Genomic DNA, 24081 nt, shown 5'->3' on the forward strand with positions numbered 1-24081 from the left:
AGCGAACTCGGCTCTCTCCTCTTGTGAGGGGGACACTTGGCAGCAGGCTCCTCCAGGTACAGAGGAGAGAGAGGCCCCTTCTGGTCCTGTTTGAGCCAAGAGTCAAGAGGGCAGGAGGGAGTTCAGGCTCCCTTGATGCCTTTGCTGGGACTCACAGACTCACTGAAACACCCTCAGGGATTCATCAGGCTCTTCTCGCAAATCATCCCTTCCTGACCTCTGTGCAAGGCTCCAAGGTGCCCAGCTCCAGAAGCCTGCATTTGCCTCCCCCATGCTCTCATCCCAGATAACACCACATTTCCGCGTTCTACCATCAGAACTTCAGAGCCAAACCCATGGAGAGTTTCGAATCGGGTGTTCTTTTCGATCCACTGACTCCTTTTTCAGGACAATGAGAAGGGGCCTTGCTCAGGGCCAGGTCAAGATATAATTGGGAATTCTGCAAAGCCCTAATGAGCACAGCCTGAAGGTCCTGGCTGTGTTCTCACTTCCAACAGCCTCCTCGTGCCGACATGTCACACCACCAGCCCTGATCGTCTTATCCAGGGGTCTCCCAGCCCAGGCGGGGTCTCCACTCCCCTCTGCAATTGCCTCACACCCTGGGCAAACTGTTAATTAGATGCCCTGTTTCTTGGGATGTGTACAGATTTCAGACATCTGCTTATTGATCACATCTTTCAGAATATATTGGACTTTAAGGAATTCAGCCACAAAAGCCGGTAATGTTTGCAGGTGGCTCAATGAGAACGTTTCTCCAGGGCAAACTTGAGAGTATACAGTGTGCGGTGACCAACAAGCTACAGAAATATTGGCTGCAAAGTTCATAGATTATCATCACTACAAAGCAATATGATAATGAAATTCAGAATTTCTACATGAAATGCTTTTACTATATTCTTGGTATCGCAGAAAAGAAAAATGTATGTAGTGGGCCAATGAGCTACACAGCTTCTGTGACCACTACCCAAGTACTAAAGAGCCCACTGACCACTTTACAGGTAACCTTGAATTCGCTTCTCCAGTCCTGATTGTGTATCTGAATCCTCCATGAGACCGTAAAGCCTCTGTGGGCAAGGCTGGCTGCCCTGTCCATCGCTGCAGCTCCAGCAACTTAAACAGCATATCAATACATGTGTGGTTCTCGGCACTGCTCTCTAAGCTCAACAGAATGGAATTGCTTTGGATATTTTTTCTTTAAACTCACCTCCAAATAAGAATGTCTGATATCCCTGGCATTTATCTCAAAACATCAACCACCGGGAAGATTTCTCATTTTTCCATCCCGAGTTCCTGTTCTGTTCCTCCCTTTAACTCACTCCTTTGTGGGACACGGACAACTTGTTCTCAGATTAAAACACCAGTGGAGAAAAAGCAACATAAACCTGCCCTGCAGCCCCATATGTTTGAGATGGGGCTTTCTTGTAAAAGAGCTTTGTTCCAGAGAATCCTACTGGGCACAGTGTTGCAGGAGCACAGAGAGCCACCCACAGAAAGCAAGCCTGGAATAAGCAGGGCCTGGGGTTGGGGGCCACGATTCAACTGCCCACCCCTGGCGGGTGGGACAGTCACACCACGTGGGTGACCAAGGCTGGGGACTGGAGAGCACCTTTGATCTTTAGCCTGTGACCCAGCAGATGAAAACCAAATCTTGACTTAGGTAAGGAGGGACTGTATTCAAAGAGACATAGTAGAGCAATAGGAATAGGTGTGCGCGCGGTGGGTGGGGGATGCATGGATGGCACCGTTAGAGATTTGAGCAGGAAATGTCGTTCCCTGAGGTCAGCCTTAAGGAGTGGAGCCACATTTCCATTCCACTCAGGCTTAAGGTGAGTCACAGTTCAGTGGTCCGGGAGAAGGAGAGAAGTCTGATGAAAGTTTGACCCGGTCAAGTTAGCAGATATATTGTCCTAATCAGTCAAATAGTCAGCTAATCACTTAGGATGCAAAGAAGGGGAATTGGAGGGTCTGTGTCATAGGGAAACGAGGGATGTCGGAGAGTCCTATCTAAGTTGTGGGGAAGGGTGGTTCTTTGCAGTAAGCAGTTTTCCCAAACAGGGGCAGTTGAGGGGTGGTCCTGAGCACCACTGTCTTCCTGGAGCACGGGGCAGGTTTCCCACAAGTCGCCTCACCTCGCAGGCCTTCTTTCTCTTCTGTAAAATGAGATTCGAATGATACCTGCTTTACCCGCCTCTCACTGAGACTGTGAGAGTCACAGGAGATGTTTGTGAGCATGTCCTATAGCCTATAAAAAACACCCGTGAATAATGCGGGCTGTTATCAGCTCAATAATGGCTCTTCAGCTCTGAGTTCACAGTGGGCTTCAGACATCACCCTGGCTGTCCTTAAAGCTCCATTCTTCACAAAAATCTCCATTCTTTTATTAAAAAAAATATATTTATTGTATTATTTATTTATTGGTGGTGCTGGGTCTTAGTTGTGGCAGGCAGGCTCCTTAGTTGCGGCATGCAGACTCTTGGTTGCGGCATGTGGGATCTAGTTCCCTGACCACGAATCAAACCCAGGCCCCCTGCATTGGGAGCGTGGAGTCTCAACCACTGCGCCACCAGGGAAGTCCCAAGATCTCCATTTTTCAAGGCCAGAGGTGATGACTTGGCTGTGTGGGAGGCAGAGGTGAGACATCCTGAGCCTCTCAATAAACCTTAAGATGGGCATGGTTTTCCCTCTGAGCCCATTCCCAGCCTGTAAACTGTCCAGTCTCACAGAAGGCACTGTCTAACACGCAGTGGTAGATAAAGCAAGCTCTTGTGAGCTATCTTCATAGATCAGAGTTCTTAAATCTCTTTCCTTCAAAGGTTTTTGGTGGCTCCTGTCAGAAATTTGGACCACCATCCTCCACAGGCGGGAGCCTAGCAGCGGGTGTACCATCTGCACGGCTGCTGGGCAAGTGTGAAAAATGCTTTGGTCAGCAAGCCAGATAGGGATGCCCAGGGAGCAACGCTTTCTCCAAAGGCCGAGGAAGAAAATCAATGTCCCAGGAAGGGAGAGGGGGGAAAAATCTATAGCAAAGGGAAATGAGTGATATGTAATGCAATTTGAAGATTCTTTCCCCCTCAAGCAATTGAGTCATAGAGAGTGAAACCTAACAACCTCTTGTTAGAAAGGTGAAGACTGACCTAGGAAACCAGCTGGTTCTCATATCGACTGGCCACAGGCTCACAGGCCACTGCTGGTCTCTAGGCCTGTTTTTTTGTTTGCTTCTATTTATTTTCTGATTTAGAAGAGTAGAGCTGAATCATCGAAAAATGGGACATCAAGTTTAGATTTGAAACGACTGCTACGTTGGTTTATTAATTCTTCTCCCTGCTATGAAGAAAGCCCAAATGAATATGACAGTGTTTGCATTTGATTTCATCACTGATCACCCCAGACTGTTTTCAACAGGTTTCTGAGCACCTATCTGTAAGCTTCAGAAGCAGTTTCATCAGAAATATTCTAGAGAGAATATCCATCTTATGCATTTGTTTAAATGATTGTGATGGAGGCACAAAATACCTTCCATGAAAGATGAAATCTAGAATATTGCATCTCAAATACAATCCTTTGTTGTTATATTATTGACAGAGGGGACCATGTCTTAATTATCTTTGCATGTCTTAATGACTAGGCATGGACACACACTTTCAGATAATGACATCAGCATCACTATTTGTCACATGGGCTACCGACCAGGCTGACTCACCTATTTCTCCATCAACACCCTCATCCCTCTTACAACAAATTCACTTCATTCTTCTTACATTCTTCTTCTCCCTCAAATATATGGCTGGGAAAAAACCAGATCCTCTCAAACCTGTATAAAGAGCACAAGAAGACTGACTTATTCCTCCAGCTCTTCCTTACATTCTCCTTGTCTTTCTGCTTGTGAGACCACAGTGGGCCACAGAAATGATGGACAGATAGTGCTTTCTGTCAAATATGCTAGAAACACTCTCATAGGAAAAATTGTATTGAAAATGGCAGATTGCATGTTGACTGTTGCCACCAGCACTTACTGTTAAAGTAACCCCACCTCATGAAAAACAAAGGAGTAAATCCTCCAACTAAACAGAGGTGATGAAAGAATTCCTTGTTTATAACCTGTGTGTGTTTCTCATTTGACATCTCTCCAAATCATCTGAATATAACAGTATCAGAAGTTGACCAAGGGAGTAATGTAATTTCTCTTTGATGTGTTTGTTCACCAAACAGGAGCCCTTGGGGTTAACCTTTCTCTTGCCTTCATTGATCTTCCAACATCTAAAGGCTTTCAGTAAAATTGACCTGACCAAGGCCTGATTCTTTTTATAATTTGTTTACAGCCTAGACTGCATCCCAGATGGTAACAGATTTCCTTGCAGCCAACGATGACAAGGAAACAGGCCCAAGAAACTGTTGAATTTCTAGCCTTTTTTATTTGAATAAATGATTGGCCATTCTTTAAACATAATTTCTGAACTGTCAGTGTAAGGATAGTTTCTAACTAGATATAATTTTTGCCCCAAGAGGAGAGGGAAAAATGATTAAATTATCTGGGGAATCAGACGAGAGATTGTCCTTATGCCAACATCTTCATTGGCTAGACCAGGAAAACCCGAACCAGCAGCCGTTAGTCTGACTTCTGATAGAATCTTGAAAATTTTTACTTGTAGGTACATTCTTTCATGCCATATTGTTTTTTTGGTTTTGGGGATTTTTTGCATTAGAAACTAGGAGATGAATGGAGAGAGAGTTACTGGCGGAAGGACATTTCTATGATCTCTTCTTAAGCTTTCTCTGTGGAGGGGCTAACTCCCTAATCACAAAATTGAGATGAATCTACCCCGTTTGCCAAAGTCCTGTTTGTCATTTCTCAAAAATAATTACTTGATTAACTTGCAATTTCCATAAAATGTTTCACTTCACAAATCTGTTGTTTTCTAGACTGCATTTGAAAATTCATTGACTATCTGCTGTATGGACAGTAATTTTTAAGATTTGAATAGAGTACTTCTTGCATTTAGGCAGAATTCATCGCTCAGTGAGCGTAACAGGTGGGTCCACTTTTCTGCACATGCCTACTGTAGCACTCAAACGTTTGCATCCAATCTGTAGTCACTCTGCTAGTTTCTTTATTCTATCCCAGTAAATTTGTTTCCCAAGTAGATAACAAGGATGATCTAAACAAGAAATTAGGGAACTGTGATGATGTAAAGGGGAAGGCATGGGATTTGAACTCAGGAGAGCTATTCTTCAGTTCTTAATGTGCTATTTTCTATCTATAACATCCTGAACAAATAATTAAACATTCACAATCCCCAGTTTCATCCATAGAAGGGAACAGTAGTGCCTCTTAAGGAGTTTCTAATGAGGCCAAACAATACAATAAATGTGAAAGCTTATGAATAACTACAGAGTTCTTTATAACATTTATTTTTACCACTGAGAGACAAGTTAATAAAATAGTTACTTTCAGCTCAGACAAACCTAGATTCAAAATCTCTCTCTAAGCCTTACTTGTAAACTGTGTGGTCTGGGCCATGTGCTAGGCAGAAGTCTTACGTGGCCCAGATCTTCAGCCCTAATCTCCAGAACTAGGACTGTGATGGGATATTACACCCAAGGGATGTAGGAGATTTTGGAGATGTTAAGGTTACTAATCAGTTGGCTTTGAGTTAGTAAAAATGGAGATTACACAGATGAGCTTGATATAATAATGTGAGCACTTAAAAACAGGGAGTGTTCTCTAGCTGGTAGCAGAAGGGGAAATCAGAGAAACTGGAAACAAGAGGAAGGATTTGACACGTGGCTGCTATCATGGAAAAGGAAGAAACTCAGGGTGGTCTCTAAAAGCTGAGAGCAAACCCTAGCCAACAACCCACAGTGAAATGGGGACTTCAGTCCTACAACCACAAGGAACAGATTCTGCCAACAACTGGAATCAGCTGGGAAGTGGCTTCTTCTCCAGGGCCTTCAGGAAAGAGCCCAGCCACACCGACACCTTGATTTGAGTCTGTGACACCCTAAGCAGAGAACCCAAATGAGTCTGTCCAGAGACTGTGAGATAATAAAGGGTTGTTGTTTCAAGCTACTAAGTTCCTGTTAATTTGCTAGGGCAGCAGTAGAACACCAGCACAGGCAAGTTGGAGATAAAGTGAGTTAAGTAGCCTGCCTGGTGCCTGGTACAGAGTAGGAAAAGAAAAACTTGTAAATGTAAAACTCATTCCTTCCTTTAGAGCTGCATTTCTCAAATTTTAACGTATGCCTCCATTTCCTAGGGATCTTGTTAAAATGCAGATTCGGATTCAGTAGGTCAAGGGGGGCCTGAGATTCTGCATTTCTAACAAGCTCCCAGGTGACGCAGATGCCGCTGCTCTGGGCCCACACATGCAGCTCCCTTCTGCCAGTGGTTCTCAACCCCGACTACACATTAGAATCTTCTGGCGGCCTCCTAAAATGCCCAGAAGCTGCAGTTCACTTCTAATTTAATTGGTCTCAGTTGGAGCAGAGGCATCAGTTCTTACAATGAATCTCCTCTGTGCGGCCAGGGATGAGAAGTCTCTTGAAGGCATGGTTGCTGGACCAGAAGCATCAGCTTGCTGTGGAAGCATGTTAGAAATGCAAATTCCCCAGGCCCCTCCAGGCTCACTGAATCAGAACCTCTATGTATCGGCACAGGAATCTGTGCTTTTACTGGCTTTCCAGATGATTCTAATGCTTGCTTAAGTGTAAGAAGCATTGCTTCAAATCAATACTCTCATTCTATAGGTGTGGAAGTGAAATCCAGACAGATTGAATGATTACCTAAGACAGGGGTTGGCACGCCACAGCCTGTGGGACAAAACCAGCCACTGCCTGCTTTTGTAAATACAGTTGTATTGGAACAGAGCCACGCCCATTTGTGTATGTGTTGCCTGAGGCTGCAGCAGTGGCAGAGTTGAGGGGAGGCAACCATGAAAAAAATATTTACTATCTGGCCTTTCACAGAAAAAAAAAAAAAAAAACCAAAAAACTGCTGATCCCTGCTCTGGGAATACATTTCAAGTTAGTGAAAGAAAAGGCAGAACTCAGCTGTTTTGCAGCAGTAGCTGATGCAGACTTGAAAGGAACAGAACTCTCAGCTGAACGGTGACTGGGATCTGCTCCACCCCTGTGTCTGCGGGGCAGGCAGGGTTCTGGGTCCCGATCCTGGTCGCTGGTCTGGAGGTGATCCGTGGTGGCAGGGCAGTCCCCCAGGAGGACAGGCATCTTCCTGAGGAGCGCTGGCCTCAGGCCAGGTCTTCATAGATCGCCAGTCTGCCCTTGGCTGCGGGAGATCATGGGTTTCTTAAACCCTCCCTGGAGGCCCCGGGCTTTCACAGCAAGCCCAGAACGGACAGCTGGCTGATCCGAGGGTATCATTTTCTTTTATTAAGGCTTCAGTGACGTTAAACCCAGCTGACTCTGTGGTTCTTACAGCTGTCATTGCCCTCACACAGTTGTCAAAGTCCAGTCACCAGTGACCACCAGGGATCACCTGCAGTCAAACAAACTAGCTTAAATTTAGCAGCTTACAACATCACCCACTGACCATCTTCTAGCTCTGTGGGTCAGAAGTCTGGGTGGTCTCAACTGGATTCTCTGCAGGGTCTCACAGGTCCAAACCAAGGGCCTGGCGGAGCTGGAGGCTCCAGGGAAAACCATGTCCAAGTTCATTTAGCTTGTGGCAGCAAGAGGGACGCACAACAGCAGGGAACCGAGCTGAACACCCAGACGGATGACGGCCAGACCACACACCGCAGTAGAACTGACCCTTAACCCTGTGGCAACCAGCCCAGGAAGCCCAACCACAACCCCTGAAGCAGAACAACCGGGATTTGTTTAATAGCTAGCGGCTTCCTTAAATTTTGCCCCCACTTCCAAGTCAGGACCAAGCAGAGAAAGCCAAACATGCCCCCCAATCTATCACACGCATGCCCGCTTCTAGGTATCCCGCCTACAGCTTCCCCAGGCCCCCGTCGGGGCATTCTCAAAGCTTTCTTCTTTTATTCTCAATAAAGCCTCCCATTCCCTGGTTCCCACTGGGTCTGCCAAACACCGGTGATGGTGGTTGACTTCCTTCCCAGAGCAAGTTCTGGGTGGACAGCCTTTTCTCGTTGTCGTTTGGGTGGTCTTGTTTATTTCCACAGACCCACGGGAATTGAGAGGGTCTTCTTAGAGTATTTGCCCCTGTGCTGGGTGAGTCTACAGAGAGTTTAAGGAAGCAAAGGCAGTTCAAGAGTGAATGCCATCAGGATGGGTACTCAATTCACCCTTCAGATGGGTACTGGTCACCTAGGTAATTTTTAACTAGGAGGCAGGAGGATTGAAGGTGGGATAGAGAGTAACAGTCAGTAAGCAGTAATCGTCTTTCTTGTTAGTTGGAAGCTGGAATGTTTAGTTACTTGGGGAGAACTGCTAGTGTCCTTGTCTCCGTCTTGCCCTAGTACAGTTCTGGAATAGTCTCCTCTCTGTCTTGTTCTACTACAGCCACGGAGCGGCCTCGTCTAATTATTTATATTCTGTGAGTGTTGTTCGCGTGCACTGGTAACACCATGGCATCAGAGCTGTCGTGGCCACTTCTCACTTTGTCGTTGTTCAAGTGGTTCTCAGGCACGTAAGCGAGAGGTCAGCAAGGTTTGGCTGTAAAGGCAAGGTCGTGAACATTGTGGCTTCGTGGGCCACATACACTCTCTGTAGCATATTCTTTATTTTTCACTACCTTTAAAAGTGTAAAATCCATCCTTACATACAAAAACAGGCCACAGGCCGTGGTTTGCCGCCCCCGACCTAAGTCATCTTCCCCCGGCAGCACATCTCACTCAACACAGGTGAGAACTGTCGTAGCAGGAAGCGATTAGGTGCCGAGGACTGTCACCACCCCTCTTCTCACCACCTCTTACCTTTATGGCTGCCTGACGTGAGTCACCCAGCTCTTCCCAGGCTGACTCTCTTAGCCTCAGTTCCCCCCAGAGCTGAGCGCAAGGACTCTACTGGGGAAGTGATCCAAGGAGTCAGAGGAGAACAAGCAAAGCAGAGAAGGGCCCAGTCCACAGACAAGTGCTTATACAGCTGGCGTCGGCTGCCACTACCGGCAATCAGCTGCTCAATTCTACACAACCCTTGTCCCAGGGGAACAGAAGAGGCAGTGTTTACCCACTAGCTGCTGTGTGCCACCCCCAACTCCCTCCACCCCCACCCCTCCACTACCCCCACCCTGCTCTGATTACGGCTGCCCCACCTGGAGATCGCGCCACTGCACTGAGTGAACGCAGCGTGCGCTGAGCAGGTCCTATTGGCTCCCGCACATGCCAGGACCACAGAGAAGTCCAAGGCGCAAAGCAACGGTCAGGTAGCTTAGCCACGTGGTAAGTGCTGTCAGGTTACCAGCTGGAAGGTGGCAGCTTGCCCCACAGTCGCCAAAATAAAAGATGAGACTTAGAGGAGTTGACATGGTGCTCAAGAGATGACCGACATGCCTCCAAACTCTATCCTTGCTCCAAGCCAACCACTAGATTTAAGCAGAGAGGGGACGCTCCCTCCCCAGGTGGAACTCCTCCCCCCCCCCCCCCCCCCCGGGAAAGTCCTTGGCAATGAGTCCAGGGGAAGTTAGGTGAAGCATTCCAGGAATCCGCGCCTGGTCCTAGCTACTCAACAATCATAGACGTCTCAGCAACCCCAGCTGCGGCTGCTTGAAACGCTTGTGCTACCCTGGACTCCACAGCACCTCTCATTCCTGGTTTTCCTCTCACCTCTCTGACTTCTGCTTTCCTCTCTGTCTGCAGGCTCCTTTTCTCAGTCTGAAACGTGGCTGTTCCCCAGCCCTCTTTCCTAGGTTCTCTTTCCTTCTCACACCAAATGTTCCCGGGGGGGTGGGGGAGGGGGGGCGAGCTTTATATAGATGTGCATGTTTCAACTACTACCTATGGACAGACGACTCTAAAATATATGTCACCTTTTGTCAGACTGCTAGATCCCCAATCATTACCCCCACTTCCACATCAGCTGCAGAGTGAAGGCATGACTGTGTATCTGCAAGAAGAGGCATGAGATGACAGCAAGAAAACCTGGACAGCCAGTAAATGTTTCCCCCTAATCAATACATCCCCAGAGGAAGGAGGAACAGAAGCATCTTGTACGGAACAGACCCTTGGCTCTTTCAGCAACCTGTGACCTGGCCGTCTCTATCACTGATGGAGGACCACATCCTCCCCTCCAGTCTCTCCTCTGTGAAATGTCCTAAGGGAGGTAGCAAAAGAGATCTTTCATGGAACTTACTGAGATTTTGCTTTATTCAGGCTTGAGCAAATAGACTTGTGTTGGCCTCCTTTAAGGCCAGTACCCATTGAGAAATGTGTAAGAAGGTATATGTGAAGGAAGAATGCATTTTTTGCTTCTTAACAAGAAAATGGTTTGGAAGTAGGAAAGAATGTGTGTGTGTGTGAGAGAGAGAGAGAGAGAGGGAGAGAGAGAGATTGGGAAGGAGTGAGCTGACAATTTGAATTACTATCATCTAAGCTGACACAGGAAATTCAGAGATGTGAAAAAGGAAAAAGGAATAAGAGTAAAAGCATCTGTAATTTTGTTTTGGAAAATAAGGTACACATCTCTTATGGGCTGAATTGTGTCCCCAAAATTCATATGTTGAAGAGCTAGCCCCAAGGACCTCAGAATGTGACGGTATTTGGAGATAAGGTTTTGAAGAGCTGATTAGGGTCAAATGAGGTCATGCAGATGGGCCGTAGTCCAAGAGGACTGGTGTCCTTATAAGAAGACAGACAGGCACAGAGGGAGGGCCGTGTGAAGACAGGGGAGGAGATGGCCATCTTCAAACCAAGAAGAGAGGCCTCAGAAGAAATCAACCCTACAGACACCTTGATCTCAGACTTCCAACCTCCAGAATCACAAGGAACTACATTTCTGTGGTTCAAGCCACGTACCCTGCAGTGCTGTCACAGTGGCCTCCCCAGATGGGACCTAACCTGAAGCATGGTGGGCCCTTCCCTCCTCCCTCCCTTTTTAACCGCCCCTCTCCTAAGCGGGCTGGGCCCAGCTCACCAGACTGGCCCGGCTCTCACCTTGCACTCACTGCACAAGCGGGCCGGTCGGAGCTGCCCTCTGGGGATACCAGCTCCCAGGCCGCCTCATCAGTCATGAGCTAATGGGGGTGAAGCTAGCAGCGGCCTAAGTCCACCCCACCCACCACCTTGGATAGCGATCCCAGTGGTGGGCACGTTAGCTGCCTCCATGTGGACACTGCCGTCTGCATGGCTTGGGTGCCTAGCTCTGCCCAGAACTGGAGGACAGTGTTGTTGGAGCAGCCCTGTACTTCTTCCTACATGGCCAATTTCTGGTGTCACACCTTCCAGTTCGGGGTGTGGCGGTGGCAGGCAGGCTGCAGCTATAGCAGCCATGCATTGGTCAGTGCCACAGCGGCCCCTCCCCCAGGCAAGCGACAGGCGTGAGCAGCTGTCAACCAGCAACGGTTAGCAGTCCTGCTCAGCCATTGGTCGGTGCCACAGTGGGCCCCGCCCCCTTCCCCTCTCATGTATAAAAGGAGCCCGAATTGGGACTGAGGGAAGATGGTTTTCTGAGACACTAGTCTGCCATCTTGCTGGTCTGCTAGCTTTCCAATTAAAATCATCATTCCTTGTCCCAACAGCTTGTCTCCCGATCTACTGGCCTGTTGTGCGGTGAGCAGAACAAGCTTGGGCTCGGTTACAGTACCTTGTTATGGCAGCCTGAGCAGACTAATATAACACTTTATCTTAGTGTTCCTCAGTTTCAGAGATGACCTTGCTTGAGAGGATATTTCTTTTCTTGTTTGTTCCTATACAGAAAGGATTTATTCCCTTTGTTCAAGGGTTGGCTGAATGGAGTCCCCAGAAAATCTGATACTGAAAAATTCCAACTACAACTTAAGTTGTACTGTCGGGACGTCCTGTCTCCTGGGCAGTCCTGGGGGTCAGACCCTCTCCCTGGGCCACAGTGGGGCAGGCTGAGAGGATGCTGACCTCCTATGCGTCTCCCTGGGTACAGCTGAGACTTATTATGTCTCTTTATCTTGAATAACACTCATTTCTTGGACTTCTGTGATCTGAAAACCGAACTCTCTCAACAGAGTGGGTAAGAAACGCAATGTTGAAAATGTAACAACCAATTACTGCAAGAAACTCCCCTCTCGCTTCCCCTTTTGACTTATCTCATTAAATTTCAGACAGTTTATACACGGTATCTTCCAAGTTTTAAAATATAAGTGCCTGAAGGTATAGAAGCTGGGAACATTTAAGAGACTGCACGACCAGACAGAAACAGAAGGACTGCTGGCTGCCCAAACAGGCAACGTAATTTCCCAATTATCTTCCTTAGGCAAATTGTAGATCTAAATATAACATATTGTAATCTTTGCCACTTTTCCACAGCGCTGAAGCATCACTGCCTTGATCTCTTGTTTTCTCTCTTCTGCTCAAGAAAACAAGGGTGAGTGAGGGTGATCTAGATGCTTGTCAAATAAGACATTGCTAAATTAAAAGGGAAATCCGCATGGCATTACCCTGCCAGCAGCAATGAGGGGAAACGGGAGGGTTTGAGCTCCTCATGCCCCGGACACTGGGAAGGAGTTAATTAATGGTTCTGAATTTAGACCCTTCAGGAAGCATCTCTGAGTGGAGGGAGATGGCTGACACACAGGAAGCCCTAGCTTGTTATTTCAGATGACACCAGTTGACAGACAATGGGTCCCCACTCAGCATAATATTTATGGCAGTCGGTGAAAGCCCACAGCTGATGAGTGGCCCTGTTCTCCGAGATGGACCCCACACTGTGGTGGGTGCAGGCAGGATCCAGCAGCATCTGAATGTGGCTGACTTGTACGTCTGTGCTCGAGGGAAGACCTCCCTTCTCAGCTCAAGCCCTGACCCCCAACAGCTTCCTGGAATTCAAATGTGAGTCCTGAAGGCACCTTTCTCTTGGTGGCATCCAGAGCCACGAACCCAGCATCACCATTGCTCTGTGCTCAAACACTTCTTGACCCCCTACAGTCAAGGAAAACATTGGGGGTCTGTCAAACCCCTCCATGTGACATTCTAGCTCCTAAACTCCTCCTGGCTACCTCCCTCACACCTGCTACCCAACTTCTCAACTTTTCTGATGCTATATTTTGTTTTTGAACCTGTTTTTGCCCACGTGGTTTGAATTTATGTTCTAGTCTTTCACATCCTGGTATGGGCTAAATTGTGCCCCTCCCCAAAGCTATATATTGAAGTCCTAACCCCCCAGTAACTCAGAATGTGACTTTATTTGGAAATGAGATGTTTACAGAGTTAATTAGGATTAAATGAAGTCACTGAGGTGGGCCCTAATGCCTCATGACATGTCCTTATGAGAAGAGGAGATTAGGACACAGACACACACAAAGGGATGACCACTTGAGGACACAGAGAGAAGGTGACCACCTATAAGTCAAAGAGAGAGGCCTCAGAAGAAACACATCCTGCCAACATCTTGATCTTGGACTTCTGGCCTCCAGAACTGTGAGAAAGTAAAATTCTGTTGTTGAAGCCACCCAGTCTGTGGGACTTTGTTATGGCAGACCAAGCTGACTAAGACAATATCCTTCTGAGAAACACACTTCTATGTTTTCTTTTTTTTTCTTCTCTTATTTTAACCACGGTTGAGGGACATCTTCCCCACAATGCCTTCATCCCTTGGGACCAGGGTGATATTCACAATATTTTAAAACTGTTATAGCACGGGCACTTCCCAACCAGAAGTGATTCCTGTTACAGCCATGGAGCCACCAGTACCCTCTGTTAATAAATTATGAGTGCATCAAGGGACCCAGAGGAGGTGATGATGGTTGGGGGGTGTCAATGGCATGGGACTTGTGATCGAAGCTATTTGCCATGGAAATATTTCAGTATATCCATAGCCTTAGAGCCATCCCAGCCAAACCTCCTGAACATCAGCCTGCTTGATGCTTGCAACTGAGCAGCTAGAGCTTCCTCATACTCTATTTTCCTCTGTCATGGGAAAGAAGCACCATCACTGGGACTTCCCTGGTGGCACAGTGGTGGTGGTTAAGAATCCGCCTGCCATTGTAAGGAACATGGGTTCAATCCCTGATCCAGGAGGATCCCACATACTGTGGAGCAACAAAGCCCGTGGACCACAACTACTGAGCCCGTGCTCTGGAGCCCTCAAGCCACAACGACTCAGCCCAAGCACCACAACTACTGAAGCCCGAGCGCCTAGAGCCCATGCTCCACAACAAGAGAAGCCACCACAGGGAGAAGCCCATGCACTGCAATGAAGAGTAGCCCCTGCTGGCCACAACTAGAAAAAGCCCACACACAGCAATGAAGACCCAATGCAGCCAATAAAAATTAATTAATTAATTAATTAATAAAAAAAGAAGCACCATCATTTACTCACTCAAGCAGCCTAGAAATCTGCACATCACCTTGATTCTTCCCACTTCTTTGTATCATTGGTGACCCTTTCTTATTGATCCTGTTTCTAAGTGTTCCCGTCACCCCTATTGAACTTCAGTTCATTATATCTCACCTGTACCATACAACTGCTTATACCTGGTTCTCCTGACTTGATCCTCTTCCAGCTTGATATAAAAGAATAGTTCCTTGTTGTACACCAAGGAAAGTGAAAATATGCTAATCATTTTTTTCAAGATTATCTGCAACCTGAGCCCAGCCCACCTTTCATTCAATTCATTCCTTCATTCCACAAATATGTATTCAACTCTACTAAGTGACGTGTCCTGGGCTAGGCACTGGAAATCCAATCATGAATGAGAAGCAGCCTCTGTCTTTGAGTTTCTTACATGCTAATAGAGTAGACAGGAAGTACAATAATACAGCATGAGAAGCGCTGTCAGTGGCATACGCACAGAGTGCTCCGGAACACATAGGAAGAGCATCCAAACCAGCTCAGTGATGACACCTGAGCTTGTACTCAACTGATCAGAAAAGTTGATCACTTGACCATAGGGAAGGCATTGAGAATTCAAGATAGAGCGCACAGTCTGAACAAAGCTCAAGAGCATTATCATTTTTGGTAACTGCAAAGGATTTACTAAGGTTGCAGGGTAGATTTCAAGGGAAAGAGTGGTAAGACTTAGAACTGGAGAGGCAAGCAGGAGCCAATTCCTGAAGGGTCTTTGGATTCACACTAAGGGGTCTGGACTCACCTGGGAGCAGTGGGAACCACTGATGGGCCACAGCAGGGACCAAACATGGTCAGACCTGCATTCTGGAAGGATCGCGCTGGCTTCAGAGGGATGCAGGGGCTGGAAGAGGACAAGACTAGCGGGCATGTGGGATGATCATGTGGGCAGCTGATGAGTTCAGTATTGGACATGTTGAGTGTGAGATGGAAATGTCCAGTAGGCAGGCAGAGACGAGGATCTGGAACCTAAGGGGAAGATGTGAGCTGCAGATGTAACTTGAAAAGTCACTGGTGTATAGCCACACCCATTAGCTTATTATTGCCATGTTTCACTTGTCATACACTAGACTATTTTGTATGCTTAGTCATCGTTTTCTCTTTTAGTCCCCAGGACCCAGCACTTTCGTAACTTTCTCATTATCCTCAAATAAGAGGAACATCAAATTGCCACTTGCAACAGCCAGCTGGCCAGTGAGATGCAGCCTGCATAGCAGGCTCTGAGGAGGCGAGCCCAAGGGCAGGTCCTGTGCCCTCATTTCACAAGGGAGATCTCTGGGCATCATCAAAGCTTGAGAGGTTAGTCCAAAGGGGTGGAAACAAAGGTCAGTAACCTGTTGTTTCACTCACTTTTGCCCCTTGAGAAGCAGGACTTTGAACATTCAAAGTCATCCATTGGCAAGCTAGCTTCCTGCCCCCCGCTAGTGTTTGCTGAATGAACACTATGAATCTGCTTTGGAAAAGGAATGTGTCTGGACCCTGTATTGTTAGAGACAGGAAGGCCAACCTATTTGGGAGCATAGTTTTGGTCTCAACATCAAACAATGGAAAGAAAGAAACACTACATCATAAACATTCCTTTTTCTTGAAAAGCATAGAGAAACCTGCAGAAGCTCTGTTTATTGTCTGATTTGAATCTTCCCTGGGAGAGATATTGCTGCTGTTATTCAATTTCATGATCACTCCTTCTTAGACGTATGATTACAACTAAGTATATTCCATTGTTAATTGATTCGGTGGTTCTCCAATGAAACTCACACTCAGAGTTGGTGTGCTTGCAAAATGTCTTTATGTATTCAGAGGACTCATTTAGGGGGACAGCAGTAGAAAGCTCCAAGATTCCTGATTTTTTTTCTCTCCAATTCTCAGAGAGAACAGAGGTTCTCTGCCCTGCAAACATTGTCTAAAGGCTTTGTCAGCAGAACTGCATTTTGCATGCAGGTAACAAAAATTATATTAGGATATTCTGCACCTGTAGCTCATTTCATCCCTGAATAATAATATTTCTATCACTTTCCTCTCACTCAAGAGCTGTAGCTCCTTTCTTCCCCCAATGAATATAGTCAGCTGCAGTTTTATTAGGCATGGACCTCAAAAAATGTATTTGTGTATTATTCCAGGAGGCTAAGGTATGTTCACTTCAGGCATATTATTTCAGAGACAACTAAAACAATTACATGTGAAATGCTAGCAGAATTCAGGGCTGCACGTCAAGGTACAATAAAGCAAAGACACAGTCGAAAGAACAATTGCAAAACTTAATCCTACAGCAAATATCTGTCAGATCACAATTCTGTATGAAAACAGATGCACCTAGAGTTGCATGTCATGTTGAAAAGTAAGATAAATTTAAATCAAGCGAAAAAAGTGTGGGGTTGGAGGGGAGACACATTTGGAAGATATACAGGACTCTTGGGGCTTTGTTTTTAATGAATTGAAAAATCAGCTGGGGAAAGAGCCACAGCTATGAAAAGAAATCTGATCAAGGTAAGAATTTTAGAAGGTAAAAGAAAGTTCTAATACAGATATGACTTTAAAAGAACCAAATAGTTGAACTTTTCATTGGCCAGATAAAATTACAGATCACAGATTTTAGAGAAGACTTGCTGACAACAGTTAATTTTTGGTTTTTCACCTGGGAGCTGTTTGTGGTGCGGCATGGAGTTTTGGTTAATGTATACATGAACCAAGTCCAAGATCAATGTCATCCCTAATTTTACACTCCATTTTGATGTCTGCTCCAGGAAAGACAGAAAAAGCCCTGAATCACTATAGGGATGTGATTAGCCTTTGGGAAGTGATGGCTGTGTTTATTGTCTTGATTGTGGAGATGGTGCTTGCGGTGATGCATGTGTCAACATGTAACAATTGTACAATTGAAATATGAGTAGTTTATTGTAAGTCAATTATGCTGCAATAAAGCTCTTAAAAAATTAAAACAAAAAAAAACACTAAAGCAAATTCAACCCGTGCCATTTAACAGAGACATGGCTTCTCAAACCTCCTGAGAAAGAAGAAACTCCCTCCTTTTTAATTCTCCCATTTCCTTTGCAGGCTCCTTTTTAGTCTTTCTGGTAATTAATGCCCACATTCCGACTAAGTGAGTAGGTTTTTTAAAGTCACCAAAGATTCTTTTTGCTGGGAAAAGCTTCAGATCACTTTTTCTTATCATGTGTAGCTCAGCTTAACTTTAGGGCTAAAATTCCATGCCCCTGCACTGGGGCTTCCTAACCCCTCTCACTCTGTGACAAAGAATCACACACCCACATGTCAATTCCTTCCTGAAGGATCCCTACCTCACCACCCCACCATGAACAGTCAAAATTTCTCACTTTCAATTCTAGCTAGCTTCCTCTAGCCCCTTGATATGCAGGAGTCAGGAAGATATTCAAAACAAGCATTCGCATTTATTATCCTTAATAAAAAGCAACAATTTATCAGCTCTCAAGTCTTTTGTTCTCTGATCTGATCCACTGGCCTGTAACTAGTTTTTCAATGCTCAGAGACAAACTGTACCCAGCAAGTCACACTATAGTGAGCAAATGAAATGCAGAACCATAGTTTTACATAATATTCATATGCAAAGAGATGGTACATCTCTTAGAAACGCATAATTTAATAGACTGTTCTAATAATACACTGGGGAATTTTTAAATGTATTACACAATAGAAATTCCAAATTCAATAAAAAAGAAAAGTAGATACACTCTCTTGAACTAATAAGCAAAATAGAATTTAAAATTCTTTTCTTTGTGCATCTTTATATGAGTTTTTTTTTTCTTTCATCTCCCATGGTAGGGTACAAAGAATGATAAATTATTTGATTTTGCATAAAGTTTGGAATAGAGTATTAACCTTAGATTGAAGTAAAGGATATCCTATGACTTAAAAGAGTGTATTGAAGGAATGAAACTATGTATAGTTATAAATTCTGAATACCTGTGTAATGTTACACTTGCAGGGATACCAGGTGTGATGAATTAAACAGGTTATTCTTCAAAAAGAGGTCCTATATCCTTTCCCAGCCACATGAGGAATAATTTTGGAGATATGTTAATATATGCCCCCAAATGTCCTCTATTCATAGGCAACCACCCTTTGTTAGATTTTATTTTAGTTTTATTTTAGTTTTATTTTACTGTGATGTGGTTTGCTGAATGTTATCCTGAAATTCTCATTATCACCATTGTTATGAATTCACTGCTATTAGCAAGAAAATTAGGTTAAGTATAGGATCAATTGGATATTCACATGGAAGAAAACATTAATGTTGACCCATACCTCACACCATAAGCAAAAATCAGTTCCTATTAGATTATAGATCCAAATGTGAAACATAAAATTTCAAAGTTCTAGAAGCTATCATAAGAAAATATATTTATTATCTTATAGGGTAGCCAGGATTTCTTGAAGAGATACTTAAACCACTAACCCTAAAGAAAAATATTTATAAATTTTGATTGTATTAAAATTAGGAACTTCTGTATATCAAAAATTCACATCAAGTAAATAAAATGCCAAAACACAAATGGGAGAATATATTTGCAAAACATAACTGTCAAAAGATTTAAATCCTGACTACATAAAGTATTGTTACAAAGAAATATAAATAATAGAAAATTGCACAAAAGACTTAAATAAGCACTTCACAAAAGATGGTATCCAAACTGGCAATAAAGAATAAAAGGCACTATGGGAGTCCCCTAGCAGTCCAGTGGTTAGGACTCCATGTTTCCACTGACAGGGGGCCTGGGTTCAACCTCTGGTGGGGGAGCTAAAATCCTGCAGGCCGTGTGGTATAGCAAAAGAAAGGAGAAGGAGAAAGAGGAGAAGAAGGAGGAGGAGGAGGAGGAGGAGGAGAGGGAGAGGGAGAGGGAGAAAGAGAAGGAGGAAGAGGAGGAGGAGAAGAGGCTCTCAACCTCACTAGTCATCAGGAAAATGAAAATTAAGACTACAATGAGGTACCACTGCACACTTGTTAGAATGAATAACATCTTAAAAGACTAAGAATAGCAAATACTGGGAAGAATATAGAGTGATTGGAACTATCACTTTGTGTTGGTGGGGTCTGTGAAAACTCTTAGGTAATGTTGAGAACTAAGAGTATATATATTAGAATTTTTATTTTCTAATTAATTTTATTGGAGTATAGTTGATTTATAATGTTGTGTTAGTTTCAGGTGTACAGCAAAGTGATTCAGTTATACATAATGCATATATTCATTCTCTTTCAGATCTTTTTCCCGTATAGGTCCTTACAGAGTATTGAGTGGAGTTCCCTCTGCTATAAGTAGGTCCTTATTAGTTATCTATTTTTATATAGTAGTGTGTTTATGTCAATTTCAATCTCCCTAGGATTAATTTTTAAATTGTGGTTTATTCATACAATATACACAGCAATGAAAACATGCTGCATTTAACTACACTGATGATCCCAAAACCAAAAGTAGACATAGACGTGAACAAAAAATTACATACAGTATGATTCCATTTATATCATATGCAAAAACATAGGCAAAATTATCTTTGGTGTTAGAAGTCAGGATAGTGGTTACCTCTGGGAAAATAATAACTAAAAGAGAGCATGCAGAGGGCTCCTAGGTGCTAATGTTCTCCCTCTTCGTGTAAGTTGTAGATACACAGATGTGTTCTCTTTAGGAAAATTCATCAAACTGTGCCCTTACAGCATGGACACTTTCCTATATGTATGCTACACCTCGATACAAATTATTTTAAAAACTGCATAGCAACTTTGGTTCCATACTTACAATGAAGAAGGTGGATTGCAGCAACAGCAGACTACTGATATTCATGTTGATTTCATGGGGGGGGGGCAGTAAATAGAAATGGAAATCACTCCTATAAGACACTTGTAATCAAAGCTATTTCCTGGCAGACTTTGTATATGTTCCTATAGACAGGTCCATCCCAAACAGTATTCCGATGCCAAAAAAACGGTCAATTTTAAGAAAAACAGTTAAGTCAGTTTATTTTGCACAACATGATGCAATTAACTCTAAACTCCTATAGCATCTTGACTCCCAGAAGTTAACACTAGGAGTAACCCAGACCTTCTGAGGTGTGTACAGAACAGAGAAAGTGAAGGTACACGTGAAGGTAACTTTAAGTCTGTTTCATGGCAAACTAAAGTCAAACAGAGTGACTTTGAATATTTGCTGTTATGTTCTCTACATTTCTTTTATTAGTTTCGGGATAAAGGTTGATTGTCTTAGACTGGAGATAAGGGGGTCCCATAACTCACACCTCTCTTTCTTACAAAGAAAAAGATAGACAACTAACAGAAAATTAGATAAAAGACTTAAATCAGCGCTTCACAAAAGACAGGGAGGATCATGTCCGGAGTGTTCAGGTATTCCTGGGAGGGGAGAATGAGGAAAAAGGGTCCATTCAGTAGGAGCGGGCCCCAGAAGAAGGGTGGAAACTAGAACTCATGGAAGAAAGTGCACGTAAGAATACAGTGTGTGGCCTTCAGATGCAGTGATACATGATGCTGAGAGCTTTTTCCCTTTTCCATTTCTAATTTCCTCAAGTCTCTAATGGGGATGCAATAGTGAGAAAGCTGCTGGTGATTAGAGAGAACCAGGAGTTGCAGTTTGACAGGAGCTCAACTAGTTGGGACATGAGTAGCTAGCAGAAGGCAAGCTAGTCCTGAGGACCCTCAGAGGAGCATAGGGAGGGAGGATGACTTCCCAATCACATGGGTCAGGGGCTCACATTTGACTGCCACATGGTAGAGGGAAGGGGTCAGAACACTGGGCTGACGTGTAAAGTCTTGCACACAGTAGGTACCCAAAGCAAGTAGCTATTATTCTAATCATCCAGCTCATGCCACAAGAACGTCATGACAGCTTTCACAATACTGTTCAAAATGGAATGGTCTATAGGAACCTATACAAGCTCTGTCAGAAAGTAGCCTGAATTAAAGACATCTTATAATACAGACATGATATTATAACTAAGGAAAGGCACTGTTTGAGAAATAAGACATTAGTGCAAGAACAATGATTCTCAAGAAAAGTGTGGAGGGTTTTGTCAATGGGGAAAATGCAAGTAGAGACAGGAAAGAATTTCAGGGGGAGATTTACCTACAAACTGTCAGGATCGTGGAAAATTGCGTGTCACCATAGAGATGCTGTTCTGTGACTTGTTTTTCTTGCTAGTTCTTCTCTGATAGTGGGGATGCAGGTGTCAAATGAAACATGTGATGCCTTTTGCAATGTGAAACTGTCAGGAAGGAAATCTGACACATCAGCAAGGAGTAAAAAATTCAAGTTTTTAAGTAGACTCATTAAATTATAAAATTTCATCCAAGCCAACACAAATCCCCTACTCCATACATGGTTTATTGTTCAGTGTTATAATGTGAAAAAGTTTCATTAAGCAAGACAAGGCCATGGATGCAGGATGGGCAGGAATATGTACAATATACCACTTGGTGCTTGAGAGATGAACTCTATGTAGGATATACAATGTGAGTGGAGTGTGTTTGGGGCAATTCCAGTGGGCTGGACTCAGCTCAATTTAGATGAGCTCTACAAGACCGCAAAGGCAATGAGAGGTTACCAGGGAAACCAAGGGAAGGGCAAAGCTAGTTAGTGTGGCTAGACAATGGTGATGCTTATGACTTGTACATGAAGCCCATACGTGAAACCTTAAAACATCTGGGATGGGGCCTTCTGAGTAAGCCTAGGGAAGCAGTAATTAGTAAAAGTTAAGAATAAAAAGAAAAAAGTATTGGACGGTTACTTAGACTTTGCTCTGTTGCATTCAACAATTATTTCCTGGAAATCTCTGCAGCTGGGATAAACATAAGGGCTTAAAAATGAATAAAATGTAGTCTCCTTCCTCCAGACAGTAACGAGGATGTGGAGGCAGATGCAGACTTCCTGGGTGTGGAGGCAACCTAGACACAGGAGGAATGAACTTCATGTAGACCAAGTGGGACGTGTTAGGAACAGAGTAAAGAGAAGCAAGCTTCCGTGGCATCAACCTTCACTTCCTTCAGTCAAACAGCCATAATCCGTACTTGATTAGAGCATGCTCAACCTGCAGGATTTAAAGCCACTCCGTGTTTAAATATGCTTCTGCTCAAAATGACATTCTGAGTGTAGACATTTGTCCCTTTCTCCCAAGGCTCTATTAAAATGTTAAGAAAACAACAGTTTCATTTTTAAAGGTATAAGCCCACAAAATAAATAACCATGGGAGAGGGAGATAGCATAAAACAAGAGATTGAACAAATTTCTAGAGGAAAGTAAACAGAAATATGCACAGAGGAGACTGCAGCTGAGGAGGGAGTCAACCTTTCTGGGGGCACTGAGAGCAGCTCCCCAGTCAGGTGTCAGCTGTGATGGACAGCAGCTAGGGGCAGGGGGATTAATTAAGGTCTGTATTTGTAATAGTCGAAAATCTCAACCTGCGTAGAATGTCTGGCAGCCAGAAATTCACCCATAAAGCAAAGCACAAGAGTTTTCACCTAAAGAAACAGAAAACTCTCAAGGGATAATCAAACAGTTAATGTGAGTTTTGTCATCTCATGCCAGCATGAGGGGAGGTTTCATCGCTAGGTCTCCAGTATAAAAAACATTTCTGCCAATTGACAAACCAGGAAAACAGAGTGTTAGTCAGTGTTTCCATAAACTCAATATGAATATGACTGGGAATGCAAGAATGACCAGAAAACTAAAGGAAGCCTGCGGCATAACAGAAAACCACCAGGACAAATCACGTAGAAAAGATAATCCCAGAGGAAAAGGAGGTGAGTTTACACAAATTTCTAATTCATATGAAAATTGATACTAATATGAAAATTAATATGAGACTATATTACATCCAAAAAAGGAGGGGGGAGATATTATGAAAAAAGAACAATTGCTTAAATATCATGCCACTTTTGTGACTTCCCTGGTGGTTCAGTGGCTAAGGCTACATGCTCCCAATGCAGGGGGCCCAGGTTCGATCCCTGGTCAGGGAACAAGATCCCACATGCCTCAACTAAAAGTTCACATGCCACAACCAAAGATTCCGCATGCCGCAACAAAGAACCTGCATGCCATAACTAAGACCAGGCACAGCCAAATAAATAAATATTTTTAAAAAACCATTCCACTTTTTAGTTGCTTCATATTTAGTAGAAGGCCTAATTCTATTTAATTTGCTTTGGAAGAGACTAAGAGAAATGTTCAAAGGATCAATTTGAACATTTTTCTTAAGTTGCACAGGGGTCATGACATTGGAACCTTAGGGAAGCAATGTGATCAGAAGCCACCTGATTCTCAGTTCTCAATAAGTAGTGTTTATATAATCACAACGATAGAAATTGTACTTATTCATTCAACAAATGTTTGTTGAATATCTGCTATGTCCCAGGCATTGTCAAGGCACCTGGACTAGATCAGTAAACAAGACAGGGAACAAAATGAACAACACACCTTCCCATCATGAGCTGCATTCTCGTGGTTTAAGTGCAAGGGGAGAGTTGAGGGAGTTGAGTGGGGGCAGGTGGATTCATGTGTAGAGCTTTATAAGCCCTTAGAAGGACTTTGGCTTTTACCCTGAGCGAATGGGGGCATTGCAGGGAGTGGGGCCAGAGGAGTGACATGATTT

The sequence above is a fragment of the Hippopotamus amphibius genome, chromosome 14 (genome assembly GCF_030028045.1).
Source record: "Hippopotamus amphibius kiboko isolate mHipAmp2 chromosome 14, mHipAmp2.hap2, whole genome shotgun sequence".
Classification (NCBI taxonomy): domain Eukaryota; kingdom Metazoa; phylum Chordata; class Mammalia; order Artiodactyla; family Hippopotamidae; genus Hippopotamus; species Hippopotamus amphibius.